Genomic DNA, 18069 nt, shown 5'->3' with positions numbered 1-18069 from the left:
AGGGAGGGAGAAAAGGAGAGAGAGAGAAAATGGTGAGGAGAAAGGGAAGGAAGGAAGAAAGGAAAGAGGAAGGAAGGAAGGAAGGAAGGAAGGAAGGAAGGAAGGAAGGAAGGAAGGAAGGAAGGAAGGAAGGAAAGAAGGAAGGAAGGAAGAAAGGAGGGAAGGAAGGAAGGAGGGAAGGAAGGAAGGAAGGAAAGAAGGAAGGAAGGAAGGAAGGAAGGAGAGAAGGAAGGAAGGAGAGAAGGAAGGAAGGAAGGAAAGAAGCAAGGAAGGAAGGAAGGAAGGAGAGAAGGAAAGAAGGAAGGAAAGAAGCAAGGAAGGAAGGAAGGAAAGAAGCAAGGAAGGAAGGAAGGAAGGAGGGAAGGAAGGAAGGAAAGAAGGAAGGAGGGAAGGAAGGAAGGAGGGAAGGAAGGAAGGAGGGAAGGAAGGAGGGAAGGAAGGAGGGAAGGAAGGAAGGAAGGAAGGAGGGAAGGAAGGAAAGAAGGAAGGAAGGGAAGAGAGAAAGGAGGAAGGGCTCACAACAAAAATACTGGGAAATTGTTTGCGCCAGTAACGCTTACTTAAGTGGCTAAGCAAGTCCACAAATATTTTTCTAGGGAAGAAAGCCAACTTCTCTTTCATGGAGTCACTGTATGATTACACCATGTGCAAAATTGCACAGGCAGCAAATAGAAATATATACATTTCTCTAGGAAAGTCATTGGGCCATCGGCGCGCTTAAACCTTTCAAGCAAGAGTCTGGCTTAGTTGGGTCTAGCTGATCCCTCTGGCCCTAGCTGGAGGTGTTTTTGATCAATCAAAGAATTACAGAGGTTCGCCATTCACAGGTTAACTAGGAGTGATTAAAAAGGACTGCTCGTGCAGGCCGAAAGAAGCACCTTCTCTGCTTCAAGCCTCCTGAGTCAAGGCCCTATCAACATGAAGAACCCTGTATGCTGAGGAAAAGTTAACTTTGGATTTTTGTCTTTGGCACAGTCTTTTTAGTAGAGGACAAAGACGTTAAATTTATTTTGTAGATGAAATGTCATTTGGAGTGAATTTCCTTGTGTGTATGCCCTCAAAGGATTTCAAAGAAGAGACTTGTTTAATTAGTGGAAATATTAAGTAAATAAAATGAACAATCTAATTTCCACCCTCTAGCCAAGAATTTCTACATCTCCTCCTGACTAGCCACTAGAAATGCAATAATTAGAGCTCATTAATGCAGTAATGTGGTAACATAGATAAATCATAGATTAAGATTAGGTCCAGTTTTAATCATATTGAAGTTTAGTACTTAAAGTAACATATATCAAATGTATAAAAGACTCTGCAGTATTCAGAAATTAACCAACATATTTGAGTTAAGCAAAGTAGGATGTATGCCTAGGTCCTAAATGCATAAACAGTATAGCAACATACAGTAAGTAAGATCTCAATTAAGGTAAGTCTTAAGAAATTATTATTGGGGCACCTGGGTGGCTCAGTTGGTTAAGCGGCTGCCTTCGGCTCAGGTCGTGATCCCAGGGTCCTGGGATCGAGTCCCGCATCGGGCTCCCTGCTCAGCAGAGAGCCTGCTTCTCCCTCTCTCTCTCTGCCTTCCTCTCTACCTACTTGTGCTCTCTATCTCTCTGTCAAATAAATAAATAAATAAATAAATAAAATTATTATTAATTTTTCTAATGCCTCAAAGTTTCAGTATCTGAAATTATCTAATTATCCTATCACCATTAAGTAAAACTACATCAAAATTCCACTTTTAATTTTAGTGTCATTAAATTAATACTTGCATTTCAACAATGCTCTTAGTATTTTTATTTTGAAACCCACTTTGGTTACTGAGAAAAAAAGATTTAAGTTGGTTTGATTTTTATAAGACATTAATATACACGCTTTCTTTTAAAATGTAATTATAAATTTAAAAATGCAAAATAATAACCGCCAGCCAAAAGCTTACCAGGGCAACTTTTCACTTAAACCTAAAGGGAAATTAACTGGAGCTTTCTCTGAGCCAAATTAAACTAAAACAAAAATTAGGGTGACTGCGAGCAGTTCAGATTCTCAGAGTCATCAGAGTGAGTCTACTGCCCAGTGCCTGGTTGTCCCTCCTAGGGGACCATTTGTTCACATGGGAGAAGTGGTGCAGAGAACTTACAAAAGTTACAGAGTACCAGGCAATCTGGAGAAAAATACTAGTCTTAAAGAAAACAATTAGTTTTCTCTTCGACATGCGAGGTGTCTAGAATCAATTTTGAGAATGTGTACATATCCCTTCTCCAAACATGTATTATAGATCCAGAAACACACATAGTCATCACACCACCAGTATCGTCTCTTGACCCAGCTGGTTTTAAATCACAAACTATTAACAATATCTGCTCTCAATATCCCCTCAGTGAGTCATGTTTTGTGATTTATTGCCACCTTTTTACAAATGACAACCAATCAATAAAATTTTCAGAGCGATCCCTGACTGTCGTTGCTTCAACCCCCAGTGAAACACTATTCTAGCTGGTTGGCTGAGGGTTGTTTTCATTCCTATAGTTTGTTCTTAATAATGAACTTCTTGACAACATACCCTGTTTCAAAAACACATAGATCTTCTTTCAGTGAGTAACATGACAATCCCAGTATAACTCCATTTATTTTTAATGATGGATGTGTCTAATTTATTTACTTACACATGTAAGCTACATCAAAATTACCTTGGAAACTACAGGGCAAACAAACTGAAACACATTTTTTTTTTTCCCACTGCAGTAATTTAAGGCTTCCATTTCTTTTCCTGTTCCATGTCCTCTTAGGAAGCATACAGCTCCAAGCCTCACTCAGGGCTCATGCAGAGACATACTTGAGGCTAACAGTAAAGAGAATAGAGAGAGAAGCCTCACATCTCTCCAGTGACCGTGTCACACACTCATTTCTAGGCCTGGTGAACTTACTCCCAATAGCATGTGTCCCCATGGAGCCCACAGCTATAGGCTTATTTTTCTCTTGGGTATTCATATTCCAGGTCTGTCAAAAACATTTAAGAGTATGTTTTTTTCTCTGAAATGTTAAGTTTACCTTCAAATTTTTGTGTACTAAATATTCACATAACATCCATACATTGCTTATCTTCTTTGGAAAGTGTAAAACTTGAAAAGAGAAATGGCGGGGGGAGCAGGTAGCAGGCTTTTGTATTATTCCCCATTGTTGGCTACTTTTCCAAAACTTCAAAAGGCTGTGAGTTGGTGTGGTCAGCAGAGCAGGAAAGAAACTGAGATTGCAGTAACAGGCAGGAGAAGAAGAATCCACCGTCAGAAGCAGTAAGCTATATTGGCAGAAAAGGTTAAAGCTATAAAATGTGATCTAGGAAAAGGCATTGGGAACCAGAACACACAGCACATGATACAGACAGGGAAAAAGACATTTTGTCAATAAATTAAATATTAAATAAAAAGTATAGAAAGTACCATAAGTACACATGGAAGAAACAGGACTCAATATTTAAATGTTTTCCGAATGGAGCCCACAACCTCCTTACTCTGCTCCCTCGTAGGCAGCCGATGCAGCTATTCCCGTGAAAGCGCTAGGTTTGCCCACACTTGGTCAGAAGCAGGCGGAGAGAAGAACGGATTTCAGCAGGAGGTGGTACATTCAATGCGGTTTGAAAACACAATTAGAGAGGAGATGTGTAGATCCTGACTGTAAAAATGGCCCACAGCCAAATGACAGAGAAGTCAAGCAGTGACAGGAATAGGCCAAAATTGAAGACCACAATGAAGATAATTTATAATTGTGTCACTGAGCAAATTGTGTTGGTCGAGTTGTACAGCCACAGGAAGATGAGCGTACATTTCATTTAGTATTATGATTTTCCTGGACCTACCATAATGCTGGGAACTTGGCAAGTGTTCAGTACATGCTCCTTAGACTGAAGTTCCAAGTCAAGAAAAATGGAATGAAGATTGATGCAGAAGACTAGGAACACATGTGATGACAAGCTCAGTTTCTCTGAAACAGAATGGCGGGGACAGGATTCGAACCTCACCATTAAGTCCTTATGGGATATGGCATTTGCCATCAGCTTTCCCCAGTAACGGTTTTCCAATTCTTCTTGCACCATTCCCCAGAATATGTCAGGAGACTGTTCACAGATCTCCCATGTTTCTGCACATCTTTTGATTCAGACTCTCATTTCAAAGATGTTTGTGTAGCATATATCCTTGGAAGTTAGACATAGGCTCTCCCTCCAAGGCAATGGACAGATTTGTTTCCCAGACAGATAATAAAAATAATGTATTCTTCTGGGGCATAGTTTGAACAAGTTCCCTAGACTTCCCCTTATAAGGTTGGGGTTTCCCAAGCACAGGGTTCCTCAGTTGTGCCACAGATCCACTGGGCCCTGGCATCTACGTGAGCCCACAAATGTGTTCCCCTGTGGGAATCAGGGGCAAAGGAAACTGATGCCCACATAAAGCTCCTGCCGCCTGCTCTGCTGTGTGTAATGTAGTCCTTTGCCTTTTCCTCAGAGTCTCGTGGCTTCTGCCAGCATCGATGAAACTATGGTAGCCTAACTGGTTAGCTTGCAAGTAGGAGCAAGTTTCAGGTACTTTACAGTTGGGCACCTTCAGTTAAGTGTTGCCCACATGACTTACTTATGGGTTTGAGCAAAAGCGTCTTAAAACTTTCAGGACATGTCCTTATAGGCAGAGACCATGAGCTGCTTCTATTCTGCCTCTGGTTGAAATGTTGATGAAAGTAATGAAGCTTCAGCATCCATCCTGGAATATAGTTTGACTTTAGGAATAAAATCCATGTGGTACCTAGGTTTCACAGTCTCTGACACTGCATAGCATTTTATAAAATGCATTAATATGGGGACTCCTGGGTGGCTCAGTCGGTTAAGCATCTGCCTTCAGCTTCGGTCATGATCCCAGGACCTGGGGATCAAGCCCCGCATTGGGCTCCCTGTTCAGTGGGAAGCCTGCTTCTCCCTCTGCCTGCTTCCCCTGCTTGTGCTCTCTCTGACAAATAAATAAATAAAATCTTAAAAAAAAAAAAAAAACACACATGGCACCTGGGTGGCTCAGATGGTTAAGCATCTGCCTTCGGCTCAGGTCATGATCTCAGGGTCCTGGGATCGAGTCCCGCATCGGGCTCCCTGCTCCTTGGGAGCCTGCTTCTCCCTCTGCCTCTCTCTCTCTCTCTGTCTGTCTCTCATGAATAAATAAATAAAATTAAAAAAAAAAAAAGCAGCGAAGCCTTGTCTGAAAAAAAAAAAAAAACACAAAAAAAATGTATTAATATAACTTTTTTTAAATTGAGCACTGTAATGTGCCCATCATCTTGTTAAATAGTTACCATGTATTAAACCAGGAAAGCCTCACAAAAACTCTATAATGCAAACATTACTATAATCCTCAGATGAAGTAAACTGATGGTTATTAAACAAGGATTTTGGCCACATCGTCAATTGCATTCAACCAGAAAGTGGCACACAACTTGTTACTGGCACTCAATCCGAAGAGCACAGGGCAGGAGTGCCAACTCAGTCTTCCTGGTGTTGCCCAACACTAGGTCACCCTGGAAGCTGCACACGCACAAGGGACAGGCCTGCTCATTCTACTACCATATACCCGGCCCCTAGCAACATGCCCAATACAAACTAGGTAATCAACAGTAGGTAATCAATAAATATTTATTGAATCAATTAGGGAGTTAAAGTCACTTAATCACTCTGACCCTCGGTTCTCTTATACATTAAACAAGAATAATAGAAATATTGCAAAAATGTTATAAAGATTAGACATAATAGATGAATAAGTTCTGGCATATATCAGGTATTCAATTAATGGTTGCTGTAATTATTAAGTCTGTTTGAAGAAATGTGGCTGTTGAGGCACTCTGTTCTTCTGATCTCTAATAGCCAATTTGCTTCCAGGGGTTAATTATGGTAAACATTTTAAATACAGAGACACCCCACTTTATGCAAGTACAGGTAGCATATAATGTTAAAACCACATGTTGCTACATTCAAAAGATGTTTATATTTGACATAAGAAAGAGTAGATTGGGTTTTATCACTGTTGTTTTATGTTTCATAATGGATGAAGATCCCTTATATACCACTCGGGTCAGATACTGTCTTCTCTGCAACAAATGCCAAGTTATTTCCCCCACACACAGTGGTGAAACCTAGAGATGAAGGCATTCCCAAACTGCTGCAGTGCACATAATTACAATGCACGTGTTGGTTGACAGTCTGCATCTTCCTAACCTCCAGCTACTTCATGGCTCTGTTTTTAAAAAGCAAATAGAAATAATAAACTATTGCTAAATAAATACAACCAATGAATATTCTAACCCTGAATTTCTAAATATTGAGAAATTACAGCTGTAGACACTAAGAACTCCCCAAACAAGCTATCAAATCTAATATAAGGAGAGTGTCTTCCCAAGATGAATGAACACAGGTCAACATGGAATAGAAGAAAAGACAAGAATGAGACCAAACCAGCGTGATTAAAGAAGAACAGGATCCAAAGAAAGCAGGAGGGGAAACATCCTTTCTCTTTTTCTCTGGCTAAGAGCTCAACTAGGCACCTAGTGGGAAGGAATGGGTTTAATACCAAACAAAAATTCTCTAGAATTATTTGTGTATCTAAGAATTTATATTTATTGTCTTGTAGCTCACATCCAATAATGTGAACTCACTACTTATCAAAAAAGAAAAATATAATAAATTTGTCCTTATAGAGATTTACATAATGGCCATTTTAAGAGGTTTCATAAAAATAAGGACCTGATGTTGATTGGCACAAATGCTCATTGTCATTAAAATTCTACTAAATAAGTTCTAGAGATCCAATGTAAAACATGGTGACTAAAGTTAATAATATTGTATTGTATAGTGGAAATATGCTAAGACAGTAGATCTCAGGGACTCTCACCACACACACACACACGGTAACTGTGTGAGATGAATATGTTAATTAGCTTAGCAGTAATAATCATTTCCTTATGTATATGTATATCAAATCATCATGTTGTACAGCTTAAATACATGCAATTCTATTTTATTTTTTTTTTTTTTTTTTTTTTTTTTTTTTTTTTTAAAGATTTTATTTATTTATTTATTTGAGAGAGAGAGAGAGAGAGAAACAGCATGAGAGGGGACAGGGTCAGAGGGAGAAGCAGGCTCCCCGCTGAGTCAGGAGCCCGACGTGGGACTCGATCCCAGGACTCCGGGATCATGACCCGAGCTGAAGGCAGTCGCTTAACCAACTGAGCCACCCAGGCGCCCTGCAATTCTATTTTAAAAACAGAAAAAATTTCAACTAAATATATGGAAATATTATATTTAAAAAGAATCCTCTATAGATGGTGACTAAAAAGGCTCTTGTACATTGAGGGCACCATTTCTTTTGGTAGTCATTGGTAGTTTCACATAGGAAGAGATAACAAAGGATAAATCTAACTCGGAGATGCAAATAAATATTTTGGATCATTATTTGGCATTTCTTTTCAAAATCATCCTCTGTGTGGTTGAGCAAACCATAAATCTACAGGGTATATGTCTATAAAATTAATACTTTGAAAATAAGGAAGAGATTTAGTAGTTCATTAGTATACCACTGTAGATCCAATTCTCCCTTACATAGCAGGTATCATATATTATCGCTGCCCTTATTTCTTGCTACAGACTTTACAACTATTTTGGGATACGGTCTTATTTCAGTCAGATTTAAACTCATTACTTCATGCACTTGGTGGAAGAGAAATTATCTGTCATCCTATATTTGACAGGATGTTCTCCTGGGCTGTATATTTTAAGTTCAAATATAGACTCTGCCTCCTTCTGTCATTTTGAGTCTTGTCTACTTGGAATGAGTAACTAGGTGGAGAATATTGTGTTTGTTTAATGCTAAACCTATAAATATTGCTAACTTAACATAGTCCTTGGAATATTTTCTTTATGAACGTGCAAAGTAATCAATTTTCCCACTATTTGTTACACTAGCTTCAATGGGTACCTAAATCTTAAATGCATACTAATCATTGTTTAGGGAATGGAACTCAGACATTCCGCATCACTTTGGGAGTTAGAACAGCTGTGTTTTGGTCTGCGCACTCCATGACTGATTCTGATATTTTTGCAATACCTACTATTTTTGAATGCGTCTTATGAAAGAATGATCACGTGGCTAAATGATGAAGTCATTTCAAACTACAAGATTAAAAAAAAAAAATCTCTCCCCTGAAACCAATTCTACAAGTGTTCAATAGAATCACTAGCTATAAAATCGGACAGATTTACCATTCTTTGTTCATAGTAGTAGTTTTAATTTTTTAAATTTTTGGTACTGTTAACATTTCATCTTTCCTAGTAGCGTAGCATCAATCTTCTTTTATAACATTACTCCTCAGTTATTTTTAATAATTAAAATGAATTACCATAAAACTTACATTCTTTATTAACAAAACTTCTGGCCTATTTAATTTTGCCAGTGTGGTGTCTTCTATTTTAATAATTAGTGAGTTCTGCCATTTTTCAGACAGAAAAGGCCTATCCTAATATTTCCTATGGTAATATCATGAAAACATAAGAAATTGACCCTAGTATGATTAATCGAATTCATCTTAAAATGTTTTTCAGATCATAATTACAAACTAATTTTTCAAATCTATTATTTAGCAAACAAACCAATTACATAAAATAGGAAAATATGCTTAATCTAAAAATTCCTAGATACACATCTATGGTAAAAATACCAAAATTTTTATTTATTTTTTTTTAAATACCAAAATTTTTAAATGACAGCATCAAATCTAGATCATTATTTTCCAGGGAAAAATATTTGCAAGACTATCTTAAGACTATTGCATGAAGTGAACAGTATCCAAACCACCGCCAGTATTTGTGGGGGTATTTTAAACATGTACATATCCATAAAACTGGATTTGCAATGTTGATGCTATTTCCTGCTAGATAAATGAGGAAGAAATCTTTGTATAGTAGTCATACAGGATAGAGAGATAGGAAAATGACACTGGCTCACAAGTTCTGCTGAGAAAAAAATTATGAATAAATATTTTAACTTTTAAATTCAACTGGAGAAATATAATAAAACCTTGCCAGTCCATCCTAGTACATTTTGATTGAGCGGAAAGTTCGTGATCTGGAGATTTGCCTTTGACTAGAACAACTAAATAAGTATCATTGAAACCTTGACGCTTTTGAGAATGAAAAGGGACGCTAGTAACAATCACACCAGGAAAATAAGTGCAAATATAGCCCATCCCAGTCAAACCAGGTAAGCAGACCGCCACAGCTAGATAGATGATTTGTAGAAATGCTAGGAAAAAGCAGCTATTAGGAAAGGCTAGACTGGCACTGTGTGAAGCCAACTTAAGAGCATGCTGAGATTCATGGACCACAGACTGAAAAACATTTTTAAGGAAGATTTAATTCCATTCCATAAATTAGCTACAGATTTTACTCCATTAGAATTTAGAATACATCTACTCTATGCAAAATCCATTTATCCATTTGATTACATAGCCAATGAAATACATTTGATTTCACAGCCGAAGATTCTAGAGATAAACGCTATTAATTTTCAGTTACAAGAAAAGAGATTTCTGGATGTTTCCCTTCCATTTCTATTGAGCCCTTCCTTTTCTCCACATTAATGCCAAATGAGAAGCTAAGCAAGAAAGGTAGGTTGAAAGAGATACCCATAGTTCTGTCAATATCATAATCAGAAAAAAAAAAAGCGGCCTATTTATAGACAGGATTGCAAAAAAGACTGTGCCTTATGAGAAACCCTAAAAGTGCTATAAAATGGCTGTTGAGTCACTTTTGATCAAACAGTATAGTCTGAAATACTAATAGGTTTAATAATAATTATTATTATTTATGATTAACATTAATAATAATAGCTAACAGAGAAAATGTTTAGTATGTACCAGGAATCCTTCTAAGGCTATCGCATATGTAACTACTTTAAATCTCTAGACATTATATTAAAAAAAAAAAGACAAATAAATCTCTAGACAAGCCTATGAGGTAGGTATGACTATTACCCCCATTTTGCAGATTATGAAACTAAAGTAAGGTAAGATTATATAACTTGCTCAAGTTCACACAACTAGTAGGTATTTGATTTGAGATTTTAACCCAAGCAGTTTGGATCTAGAATGCATACAGTTAAATTCCCAACAGAACTATAGTTATAAAGACAGTCTTGTCCAAATAGAGGATAAGCCTCTTCCAAATGTAGAAAAATACCAGTAAATAAAGAATATTCAGGAAGCAGTCTTTCAACTGATGGTCAAAAAAGACAATATTACTATAAGGTCTGTATGCCCTCAAGGTATTTATAAAAGTTTATAAATTTATAAGATTATAAGAGTAATTTGGAAGGAAAATAACTGTAAAACATGCTTTTTATAAAATATGAAATATTTACTGCATTTGCAGCCAAAAAATGTACATTTAGAAAGAAAATCACAAGATACCCTCGCAGCAGCCTCATTTACATAACGTGGTGAAACTGGTTTTTATACAGTTAATACTTTAAACTTAAAAAAAGCAAGACCCCCAAGAACCTAACTTTCTGGTAACCATATGTCTTCAAACAGTGAGTTCAAGAGCAAGACTGAATTTCAAAAGGATCCATATGTTTTTTCTTTTCATAACTCCAGATTTCCATAACAAGAGAACCTAAAAGCCAATCTTAAAAGTCACTTTAAAAAACACATGGCAGGTGAAATAGAAAGTACTCAGTCATACCTAGCCAAAATAAGCATCGCATACTTATATAAAACATTCATGCATGGGGATGCAGCTAGTCCTAATCCATCTGTTGTTGAAAAATATATAAAGAAAGAAAAAGAAGAGATGAAAGAAATGGTCTAAATCTCCCTCTGAAGGAGATTTCTCTGTTCTATGTTCAGTAGCAGCTGTTCTAAACCGATTCAACGGGTTTCCTTTCCATTTCTTTTACATTTTAATTGTGATTTGTTTCTTGTGTTTTTCCCTGTGAAACAGCCCATATTTTTCAGATGAATTCTATTTTGCTACAAATATCATGCCCATGTCATTAAAATATCAGTAGATAAAAAAGGAAGTAAAGCATTCTTAAATTTAAAATTAAACTCGTTTTTCACAAATATTTCCAGAGAAAAAAGAAAAAAAAAAAAAAACTTGGGAGAGATACATTATTTGTTTTAGTAAGGGGTAATCTATTGCTTAAATATCAAAGGACAAAATTAGGTAGGGTGATTTATGGCTTCACCAATAAAAATATACAAGTGATTACTAGTAAGTTATCAGGATTGTTTATCAAAGTTTGCAATTACTGAAGTTTATATAATCCATGTCTTATTTATTTTTGAATAACTTATGTACTTAAAATCATCATTGCATTAATAAAACCAAATGCCAAGCAGAATTGATGATACATGCATGGATCAAGATTCATAATTGGGCAGTGACTTGACCAAAATTTGAATTTAGCACTCATCCATAACAGATAGTCTTTGAGGAACTAACTCTTCAGACTTACAGATATGTTTTACCCCATCTCAAAGGGCAGGTCTCCAATGGAATAGAAGTCATTTATTTAATTAATTCAACACATATTTATTGTGTGGCTACTATGTGTATGCTAACACTGGTGAATGTCATTGATTAAGAAACATTCCCACCTTTCGGTGAGTTTATAATTTAACAGAGGAGGATGAGAAAAAAAAATTTCAGGGGCGCCTGGGTCGCTCAGTCATTAAGCGTCTGCCTTCGGCTCAGGTCATGATCCCAGGGTCCTGGGATGGAGTCCCACATTGGGCTCCCTGCTCCGCGGGAGGCCTGCTTCTCCCTCTCCCACTCCCCCTGCTCGTGTTCCCTCTCTCGCTGTGTCTCTCTCTGTCAAATAAATAAACAAAAAATCTTTAAAAAACAAAAGAAAAAAAATTTCAATTCAATGTTATGGCATACCTAAATTTCAAAACTCTACTTCTTTATTGTGTCTAGAAAAAGCTTAAGAGTTTCAGTAATTAGTAAATCAGTATGAAAAATAAGTATGATGAGCCACTCATACAGGTCTCCAGAACATGATAAGGGATAATAGAATTTTTCCAGGCATTGATCATACTGTCCCTTAATTATTATGTCTCATTATATCTGAAACTCCAGAGGACACTGACCACAAAAGAGAAGCAACGTTAAATTACGTTATGTGGAGGATGTGGTAAGTTTGTGCACCAAATCTATTTCACTTTTTCTCTATTTTTAGGCAATTTATACTATCTCCATTTTTTCAATTCAATAAACATTTTTATGTACACATCTTTGTACTTACCATGCTATTTTCTTTTTTTTACTAATGAAAAATTATTATTGAAATATAGTTGATGTGCAAGATTATATTAGTTTCTAGTGTGCAACATAGTGATCTTACTTCTAATTATGGTCTTTTCTTTCTCACTTAGAGAAAAATCCCTTAACATCTCTTGTAGGGCCGGTTTAGTGGGGATGATCTCCATGTTATTTTCTTACGGTAAAATGTTAGAAGCAGAATTTTTAGGTCACAGAGGAAATACTTGGAAAGCTTGGTGCATATGGCCAAATTTCTTGAAAAATTTTGATGTTTACCTCTTTTGCAGGTCATATGTAGAAAGGCCTACATTCCATTAACAAATCTATAATTGCACTGTCCAGTGTGGTAGAGACTATCCATAGGGGATCATTCAAATTTAAATAAAATTTAAAGTTGTTTCCTCAGTCACACTAGTTATATGCCAAAAGCTCAATAGAATACTTCGTAGAATAGCATGTGTTTACTCTTGATGTAAGTCCTGTACATTTTTTTTAAATGCATCCCCAGCCTATCATTATCATTATTGCTAACCAAAATAATTATTTCAATATTATTTTCTAAGCAATTATTGGTGATAAATTTTTTAAATATTAGTGTTTGTACATCACCATGATCTTAAACCATTTTATTCATTTGAATAGTTTCATTTTGATGCTCCTCCTTAAGACAAATGTCATGACACCTGCAAATAATGATGCTAGTTAGAAAAAAAATCCCCATGGACTAAAGTCATTTTTGGTAAGGGTGAGTGTACTTCTTTTGTGCTTTGTCTCCACGCCTTTGGAAATAGCCCAAACGGGCTACCTTCTCAGTGGTGTACTCTTGCCTCCAGACCTAGCTCTCCTCGACTAGTCCCATGTTGGAGTAAATCCCTGCCACTTTTAAGAAACTGGCTTAGAGAAAAACGGCTAGAAACAGGCCTGTGCTTTACTTTGGACCTCACTTTGAACCATTAAATGCTGTTTCTCCATAGTGATGGAAGGAACTAAATGCATGACATATTTCATTCATGTTATGGTCTACCCATGCATCTTTCACTAATCTCTTCAAAACAGAGAATGCTGTTAGAACATGCCAAACTTTCTTTAATTTCCTTCCTGAAAAGCTGTAATTATTTCCCAGGAAAGGAATTCATGTAACAACTCCTAGTGTCTTCATCAATTTATCTGAAGCATTTTGTATCTAGCAAAATTTTCTTGAGGTTATGATATGCTACCCTCTCATTCTGCAATTTCACTGCCGAGGAATCCTTTGGGGTTGCTGTTGTTGCTTCTTTTGACTCTGTTATCTCCTTCCTCTTTTCTTCCTAGACTTGTGTATTTTTGGCCAGGGTGGGCAGATGGTCTTATCATATTTGCTTCACCTCATATGCTATAGAATTTTAGTATTTATCTGTATCTAAGAGCTACTCTCCCCCCATCCCAAGAAAGTCTGTGAAACTGTAGGCAATTCCCAGCTAATTTCCAGCACCAATTTAGTATTTCTTGAAAGGTTTTTACAGTGACACACTACTGTGAAATGGAAAAAAAAAAAAAAAAGTTAAGTATTAAGGTTTCAGAATGGTATAAAAATTTTACTGAAATGATGACTATTTTGTACTTGTAATCATGTTGATAAGATGGCATCTTGAAGATCCTTGGGTTAGCCTTAGATTCCTCCAGCTTTATTAATACTCTTTTCTATATCATCCTTCTGGGACATTAAACCTTGTTACTCTCTACACTTCCTGAAGAGTTCTATCCCAGCTGAAAAGCCTCCTGGGGTAGACAGGGCAGAAGAATGATGATCACCATTTTCAAAAGGCTCAGTCCCAGGCAAGATTTGACTTTTTTAGGATCCCTACCATCACCCACAGATTTTCATATGGAGGAAGAGCTTTTCTGATTTCACATAACTCCTGAAAGGACCACCAGTCCCCAGTCATGCACATGCCAACAGGTACATATATACCAAGAGGATCTTCTTACATTAACAGTTTCCAAATAAAGAGTCTGGAATTTCAGTTCATGTTAGCATTTTTCTGAGACTAGACTGAAAATCACAGTATCATCGTATATTGGAAACTATGATCAAAAAAAGCAATGCAGAATAAAGTGGCAATTGAGGACTAAAATTTGACCTACATCGTATTTTAAAATATTATGTATTATTATTCTAAAATATAAAGATGTGGTTGGATTTCCATTATTTCAAAAACACTGAAGAGCTCATCTTTTTCATGCCTCCACAGAGGCCAGATCAACCAGAATCATGACCACTACAGGCATCTGAGCAATTTTAGCAGTCAGTACAAATAGCTGTAGCTAAATTGGTCTTTCCATGATCAATACCAATTGCGAAGCTCCAAAATTTATGTGCATGCTCAGGCTGCAGTCAAATGGTCATGTGAATTAGGTAAATATCAACGGGGTGATATTATCAATAACAAACGTGATCATGTTTTTCCATTCTACTTTCCTTTGTATTAGATTAGCAGACAAACAAGCAGCTTGATTTTTTTTTAATTAGAAAGCCACTTTAAAAGTTTTACGGTTATTTAAACTATTATCTTAAAAATGATTCTGTCCCTTCCTCCCCACCTGTCTCTCAAAAAAAAAAAAAGCAAATAAATGCATTGTCCACCGCAATTATAATGCGGCTTACAGCCATGCCCTTAGGCCCGGAGGAGAATGTGGGAAAGCGAAAGCAGTTTTTGGATAAGTGTGATGAAAGTGTTTTGATGTTTTCTTTACATTCTGCCTTCCCATTATTACTATTACTTATGATTTCCCAATATTTAAATGTAACCAAATGGTGATTTTCTTATAAAAAATCATTATTTTTCTTCATAGTTTATAATATTTCACAAAGCATTAACATTACACCATGCTGCTAACTGCTATGAGTGTATCTAAACATATTCATTAGTATTTGTTAACAGATCACATTTTATGTAATATAATATTTTTAAAACCTTTCTACATATCTATAAAATTTAAGGAGCTATAGTTGAAGCATTGTTAAATATCTAGCACCAAGGCCTTGTGTTCTGGTCTTCTCTGGATGTCTTTTCTCTGATCAGCAGCCCTTAAGATTCACTTTGAGGTAGAACAAAAGGGAGATGTGAGAAATATAAAATTGAAGGGCAAAATGAGAGCAAGGACACAGGTTTCCATCAGCATCGACTCTCAGTACAAAACACTATTGTTTTGGAAGTCTGTTTATATTTACGCAATGAAAATATCTGTTCTATAGTCATCACTGGTTAATCTGTAAGTAACACATACACACACGTACACACACACAACAAAACATATGTATGCTGTACATCATAAAAATACAACTAAAATACATATTTTTGTGTCTATAATGAAAACAAAATCTTAAAATTTTAAATTATGAAGCTACAGGAAAGATCATATACTTCCTTTTTTTATTTTATGAATTTACAAAGGTAGCAGTGGACGGGCTGGGGTCAGAACATAAGCTTTGAGATATACTTGTGTGCTTTCTACTACACAACTATACTCTGAAATATGCAAGCAGAGCTCATTAGAGAGACAACCTTTGCCCAAAGAAAATACATTTTCCATATACTGTTCTGCAGATTTCAGTAGAGAAATTCTTTTGAAATCTTGGTAATGATGGCATATAGATTTCTCTGTTCATGAAGATAACAAAGCTATTGATTTGGCTTTCCTTGTAAAATTGTAAAAGAATAATAAAGCCACTCCACAAACAGAGTCAAAGAAATGTGCGCTTCAATTTTGTCTGTAACTACTCTTTTTTTTTATAAAGATTTTATTTATTTATTTGAGAGAGAGAGAATGAGAAAGAGCACATGAGAGGGGGGAGGGCCGAGCAGGGAGCCCAATGCGGGACTCGATCCAGGGACTCCAGGATCATGACCTGAGCCGAAGGCAGTCGCTTAACCAACTGAGCCACCCAGGCGCCCTGTAACTACTCTTAAATGAACCTGTCATTGGAGTGTATTGTTGACTCTATTAACTGCATCTGAGTTTGCCATGTTTCCTGAAGATGTGTTTCAGATTATGCCCATGATTCTTTAGTACTTTTTGGTTTGGTCAATTACGTCAAATATTTTTGTTTATTAATACAAAGAAAGATCTTCTAGAGGGGAGGGGGGTAGGAGGATGGGTTAGCCTGGTGATAGGTATTAAAGAGGGCACGTTCTGCATGGAGCACTGGGTGTTATACGCAAACAATAAATCATGGAACACTACCTCAAAAACTAATGATGTAACGTATGGTGGTTAACATAACATAAAAATAAAAAAAAAGAACAGGGAGAACTATGAATGTGTGTGAATTATCAAAAAATAAAGAAAGATCTTATTATTCTTTAATATTTTCACTATGTAGTATGTGGGAATAACATGGTTTCTGTTCACTATTGGATATTGTTGTTGCATTTGACTGAAAAAGAACTGACCAAGATATGGCCAGCCACCAGGAATAGTACCATGTGGTGGTTAACTTTATTAACTTTCCTTTCAACCATAATGTTGTCTGACACTGTGGTGCTTATCATTTAATATTTAACACCCATTTGTCATTCATTACTTCAGCAAATACTTCTTTAGCATCTGATGCAGTTTTCTTATGCCTTGAGTAAAAAGATTGCAAAAATCACTAGTGTCAAGTCCCTCGTCAAATACTTTCAGACATATTTGTCCACAAGGTGCTCTACTGAAATGTAGTTAAATACTCTAGATTAAAAGAAGGAAAATTTTCGACATTTCATAGTTCTCAATTTTATCTTTAACATTATGTAAGTTTACCCCCACAAACTGCTCCTTGCTTTGGAACTAAAGAAAATAATATCGCATTTGAATGACCAAGGCTCTTCCCTGTATAATGCACTGTTACAATAGTCTATAATATAACTACCATAGAACAATTTCACTTCTAGATACATACCCAAAAGTACTGAAAGCAGCATCTCAAAGAAATATTTGAACATCGATGTTCATAGCAATATTATTCACAATAACCAAAAAGTGAAAGTAACTTAAGTGTTCTTTGACCAAAGAATGAGTGGGTAAACAAAATGTAATATGTATATGTCATGGAATATCATTAAAAAAAAAGGAAACTATGACACATGATACAACATGGGTGAACCTTGAGGACATTATGTTAAGTGAAATAAGCCAGTCACTCTGGGAACCAAACTGAGGGTTACATAAGGGAGGCAAGTGGGGGGATGAGGTAACAGGGTGATGGGTATTAAGGAGGGCACGTTTGGTGATGAGCACTGGGTATTATATGCAACTAATGAATCGTTGAACACTACATCAAAAACTAATGATGTACTATATGCTGGCTAATTGAACATAATAATAAAATAATAATAATAATAAATAAGCCAGTCATAAAAAGACAAACACTGTATATTCCACTTCTATGAAGTACCTAGAATAATCAATTAGCAATAATCGTGCCCCGGATAAACCTCATTGGCTACAATACTGCCACTGCGCAAAGCAAATAAATAGGGACAGAAAGGAGAAGGGCGGTTGCCAGGGGCTGGGAGAAGAAGGGAATGGGTCATTGTTGTTTAATAGGTATAGTGATAGCAGAAATGGTTATGAGTGATGTGTACCCTCTATTCTAGCATCTTAAAGATGCTACAATTTAACCAAATTATGAATGAGTGAAGCAAGGTCCTACAGTGGAAAATCAATGTACTGCTTTTCAAGGGTGACCTTCTTTTCATGGACCT

The 18069-nt window shown here is 36.3% G+C and overlaps 1 non-coding gene across 1 annotated transcript; it reads right to left on the bottom strand.

Moving 5' to 3' along the window:
• Positions 1–17697: 17697 nt before the first annotated feature.
• LOC123860582 (U4 spliceosomal RNA) lies at positions 17698–17833 on the bottom strand. Its single transcript, XR_006794715.1, has one exon. It is a non-coding gene; the product is annotated as a U4 spliceosomal RNA (small nuclear RNA).
• Positions 17834–18069: the final 236 nt, after the last annotated feature.

This window comes from Mirounga angustirostris, unplaced genomic scaffold, assembly GCF_029215605.1.
Source record: "Mirounga angustirostris isolate CCGP_5_RB_7025 unplaced genomic scaffold, mMirAng1.0.hap1 SCAF_4, whole genome shotgun sequence".
NCBI lineage: Eukaryota > Metazoa > Chordata > Mammalia > Carnivora > Phocidae > Mirounga > Mirounga angustirostris.
Note: the sequence above shows the minus strand (reverse complement) of the source record. Positions and strands in the feature narration are given on the sequence as shown.